The following is a 6,000-nucleotide window of genomic DNA, read 5'->3' as shown; positions in this document are numbered from 1 at the left end:
ACAGTCTCACCACCTTGCAGAATTCAAATAATTTTATCCAATTTCAGAGTTGTTTTGATCTTTTGTGAAGCTTGACAGTCAACATGGAGGACAGCCAATTCCATCTGCACAGGAAGAAATGGAGACCTATATACAGTACTATCCACAATGCAGTTATGATCCTTCAACTTTAACACCAAATCCTCTTTGTTAATATGCAAGAAAAGGATATCATTCACAAATCATACGGTATATCCAGAATGTGCCTTTGTAACAACGTTTCTTCATACCATTTATGAAATACATATTCCATTTCAACAAATAACAAAGACACAAAGTGCCATTATTTCTTTTTCATGGTATAACAAAATGTAAACAGACCAAAAAGAAAAATGGTATAACAAAATGTAGTAATATCTCATGTAGCAAGGCACTTTTCGAAGGCATTCCAATCTCTACGATATCCTTCATCCATTTAACCAGGTTTTCTAGTTGCTTCAAGTCCAAAATTTCAGCTTCTAATGTATCAGAGCTCATTTAATCTAAAATTGTGCATCAGTTTTCATCCTCATTAAGGATTTAATCTCTGTCTAACCTGATTGTTGTTCTAACCTTTTTATTTAATCATGTTACAATAAATTGTTGAAAAGTTATCTTGGAGCAACTGGTCTTCAAAGAAACTAAGATTGCATCTGAGTGCGAGGCTCTAGAGCAATTCGGGTATCAATATTAAGCTTACAGTATTGGTTTTTTTAATGTTTTTAAAACCAAAATGGTCAAGGCAAGCAACCTTCATGAAAAATAGAACCACATTCAGAATGATTTCACTTTATCAGTTCTGATTTATTTCACTTGCCCCTAAATGTGGTAAACAGCAAAAATTGTTAAAAGAAGAGGCAAATGGTGAAATCTAAAAGAGGGAAGACTAGTTATATACCTGTTTCCCTTTCTTACACGCTTGGAATTTTATCAATTCGTATTTCTACCCAAGATCACACCCATTTCATTAGAGGAGAAAAATCTAGAATCACAAAGAACACCACAACGAACAAAGAGGCAAAGTTTTAACGTGGTTCACCCCAATTTGGGCTACGTCCACGGCAATAATCCAGTAATGTCAAAATAAATAGTTCTTTGTCAAGTAATCTCGCACTTGCTCTCAGCCCTTCACAACAGAGAACCCCTATTACACCCAAAAGCTCACAAAAACTTGATCTTGTTGTAGTATATATGATTCATGTTGTACATATGAGTCATAGTATAAATGTCTATATCATGTATATAATAGGTACTTGAGTGTATAATGTAGGTATTGAGACTTGTGTGACAAGCTTTATGCCAAAGGGCAAAGCTTTATGCCAAAGGGCAACAAGCATGACAATTATCATCATCACAGCCACCATGTGGAGCTGCAGCTGTAAATGTAGTTGTTATCAAATTGAGTTACTCTTTGAGCTTTCACACTTGCAATGTATTCCTATAAATACCTCTTTGTATGAGATGAATAAACACACTTGAATCTCCATTCTCTCTGAAATTTTACTCTCTCTCTCTCTCTCTCTGTGTATCAATATATACTTGTCCTCAAACACGTTATCAGCACGAAATTGCTCTAGAATTAGAATCGAAATTGAAAAGAGTAGATGTAGTTCATAATCCGATCGAAGTCATTTTTCCCAACCTACAAAAAACCTCCAAACCCTAGCTCATATTAAAGCCCTTGATCCAAGGAGCCCAGAACCGGTTTCAGAACCGCCAGAACCGGCCTGAAACCGCCCGAACCGGCTGCCGGAAGTTCTGAACCGCTGCCGGACCGCTGTCGAGTCCTGCCAAACTGCTGCTGAGTCCTGTCGAGCAGCTGCGCATAAGCTGTCGACAGCACCTACCAAAGGCCTGCCGAGATGCTGCCAAAGATCTGCCGAGCAGCTGCCGATACCTGCCGAAAGGACCTGCCGAGGACCTGCCTAGTTGCTACTGAAGGCCTGCCGAGCCCCTGCCTAGCCTCCTGCCTAGCCCCTACCTAGCAGCTGCCGAGCTGCTGTCGACACATCTGTCGACAGATCTGTCGAGCAATTTTTCGGCGACTTTTCGGACAACTTTCCGGCGACTTTTCCGACAACTTTCTGGCAACTTTCCTACAACTTTTCCGGTGACTTTCAGATAACTTTCCGGCGACTTTTCTGGCAACTTTCCGACAACTTTTCCGGCGACTTTTCAGACACTTTTCCGGTGACTTTCTGGACACTTTTCGGGCGACTTTTCGACACCTTTCCGGTGACTTTTCCGGCAACTTTTCGACAACTTTTCCAGCAATATTATTCCAAGGTATTATTTTCTAAAAGTTCCCGTTTTTGAGTTTTTATTCCATATTTCTTCTTTTTCTTTTTCTCGGGAACTTACAATTAAAAGCGGAATTACAGAAATTCACGCTAAACGAACTAAGAGCTTTCGTAATCATGAACTAAGAGTGTTCATAATATTCGGACTAAGAGCGTCCGCAAAACATCATTGTTTTGGTCTAAATATTATTGATTTTAGCTTTCGTGGAAGTTTAAACTCCGAAACTAATATATCTTCTCTTATTATCTTCAGGATGTCGAATGAACCTAGACTCGACTTTCAAATGCTTGACTCAACGGGTTCGGAATACCATAGTTGGGTAACCGACGTTGAGAACCATCTCACTTCAAGAGGAATATTGCCCATAATTCAAGCTCCTAATCCAGGCCTTGTGTTCCAACGAACATCTACAAAGCATGCACAAGCTATTATCTTGATGCGGCGCCATATGGATAAAGCACTCAGATTAGAGTACATGTCAATCAAAGATGCTAGAGACCTATGGGTAGCGCTAGAAGAGCGTTTTGGTAATATCCAAGATACCCTCCTCCCTGACTTGAAGGTTCAGTGGAATAATATACGTTTCTCCGACTTTAAATCTGTTGCTGAATATAACTCGGAAGCTCTTCGCCTCAAAGCCATGTTGAGGTTCTGTGCAAAGCCTCTCACAGAAGAGGAGCTAATTGAGAAGACTCTCTCCACCATTCCCGTCTCAGCAATTGTGATATCAAAGCAATATCGCACCGAAGTCAATGCTGGACGAATTACAAGGTTTAATGAGCTTATTAATCTTTTGTCGATAGTTGAAAAGCACGACAACATCCTTGTAAAGAATTATCATTCAAGGCCCATTGGAACCAAAAGCGTCCGTGAGGCAAATTATAATGCACCTAAAAGAGGGCGCAAACAGCAATACCCTAATAACAGGGGACAAGAAAGGCGTACGGGCCCATATAACCACCCCAATAAAGAGAGAAACCGCAACTTTAAAGCGGACACTCGTGGTGGCAACTTCACACGTGGTGGTAACTCCACACGTGGTAGCAACTCCACACGTGGGAGAAGTGGATACGATAGCAATATGGGCCGTGGAGGTCGCATCATAAGACGTGGTAGTAGCAGTAACCCTCCTAGGGAATATCCACAACGTGGACAAACTGCACCTCCAATGAAAGGAGACAACCATAATGACGTGTGTCATCGGTGCAGATCAATCGAGCATTGGTTCAAGCAATGCCATGCAAGTACTCAACTAGCTGCAAGCTACAAAGAGTATTGGCAATTCAGGGAGCAAGAATCCAACCTTGCCGAAGATGAAGAGAGTGAAGATGTCAATCTCACCATAGAGGACTTCAAAGCTAAACAAGTGCACGAGGATGCAGCAGACTTTGATTAGAATAGTCTTTTCTATTTTCCAAGAATGGCAAATGTGCCTTAATCAATAAAAAATTGTATTGACTCTTTCTCATGTGGCGTACCCAATGAAGTATGATGTCTAGGAAACTAATTGAGATCAAGGTATTTAAGCGAGCCTCGCTCCACCAACATCTCTCTACTTCTCTGGTCATATTTCATTGGAATTACCAAACGGATTGAGCAATTACAATTGTATAAGTTTGATTATATTTTGGAATAGACTTTGGAAACCTTGATGTAATCATTGGTTATTTTCCTTATCAATAAAGTATTGCATTCAATGTCATGGAAATGTGTTAATATTCCGAACTTTATTCTTTTTCAGTATGTTTTCCGGAGAAATGGAATGCCTTCTTGATAGTGGCACCACACATACTATATTACGACATAGGCAATTATTTTTATGGATGACACCTAGTCGATCTTCAATAACTACGATGGCAGGATCATCACAATTGATTCATGGTCGAGGACCAGCTCAATTTTTGTTGCCAAATGGCACGAATATTAATATCACCGAAGCTCTATACGCTTCTAGGGCTGGAAGAACCCTATTGAGTTTTAAAGATATAAGAGCCAATGACCTTCATGTGGAAACACATTGTGAGAATGGACAAGAGTTCATTTGCATTACAGAAATACATGAGTATTAGAGAAGCTTATGTGTCGCTCTAGTGGATTATATGCAACCACTATCAGAGTAATTGAATCCAACCATGTCATGAATGAAAAATTATGGGATTCTGACACATATAGACTTTGGCACGACCGTTTGGGTCACCCAGGTCGTGATATGATGCTCCGTATATTAAAAACTTCACACGGACATCCATTCTTCAAAACGAAAAGAAGTACGAACCAAATATTGGTCCAAAGAACTACTTCATATAATTCGTTTTGAAAAGCTTGCTCTTTAGCAAAGGTAGGATCAAGACCATCCTATGCAAAGGACACTAAAGAAAATATACCATTCTTGCAAAGAATACAAGGTGATATTTGTGGACCTATTCAACCAACTTGCGGACCATTTAGATATTTGATGGTGTTGGTTGATGCATCGACACGCTGGTCACATGTCATGTTATTATCCACGAGAAATGCTACATTTGCTAAACTCCTAGCACAGATCATTAAATTAAGGGCTCACCACCCTGATCATCCTATTAAGTCAATTCGTCTTGACAATGCTGGAGAGTTTACATAAAAAACTTTTGATGATTATTGTATGTCCATTGGGATCGAGGTTGAACACCCTGTACCTCATGTACACACCCAAAATGGTCTCGCAGAAGCTGCCATTAAAAGACTTCAAATGGTTGCTCGAGCATTGGTTATGCGCACCAATCTCCCTATTTCTGCTTGGGGCTATGCAATATTGCACGCAGCTGTGCTTATTCGTCTGAGGCCCACTGCCACCTAACCATTTTCTGCTTCCCAGATGGTCACTGGGTATGAGCCCGATGTCTCACACTTACGCATATTCGGGTGTGCAGTCTATGTGCCAATTGCGCCGCCACAGCGCACCAAAATGGGTCCTCAAAGACGATTAGGTCTTTATACTGGATATGACTCTCCTACCATTATCTGCTATATAGAACCCTTGATAGGTGATCTATTTACCGCTAGATTTGTGGATTGTCACTTTGATGAGACAGTCTTCCCTTCATTAGGGGGAGACATGAACAGTAATGTTCAACAGAAAAGACAGGAATTGTCGTGGTTTGTCCCCACTCTGTCTCATCTTGATCCCCGAACAGCACAATCTGAAATAGAAGTGCGAAGAATTCTCGATCTTCAGAACATAGCAGAATCAATGCCTGATGCGTTTTCTGATATCGCTAAAGTGACAAGATCACATATACCTGCTGCAAATGTGCCTGCAAGGATTGATGTCCCTAACACTAGAGGACATGATGCCATCTCAAGAGTACATGAGGATGGCGCCAACGTCCCCTATATGGGTGACATAGGGGCTAGACCCACGGCTCCCGCTAGGAAGCGCTGGAGGCCTATAGGTTCGATGGATTCTCGCCCAAGAAAGAAAGCGAGTTTGGCACAAAATAATCCATTAATCATCGATACAATTAATCCATCTCATGAAAATATTCCGGATTATGGTTATGTCAAAGAGACATCATTGGAGGACGCTCCAATAACAGAACCAATTCCAGAGAATAGAGAGATCTCCATGAATTACACTAGTATACATGTGATGATGGATAGAAATTCTATGACTATTAATGATGCGTTTGCATATCATATTGC

Source organism: Rosa chinensis, chromosome 3, assembly GCF_002994745.2.
Source record: "Rosa chinensis cultivar Old Blush chromosome 3, RchiOBHm-V2, whole genome shotgun sequence".
NCBI classification, from domain to species: domain Eukaryota; kingdom Viridiplantae; phylum Streptophyta; class Magnoliopsida; order Rosales; family Rosaceae; genus Rosa; species Rosa chinensis.
The sequence above is the reverse complement of the archived record's forward strand: the minus strand, read 5'-3'. Positions refer to the sequence as shown.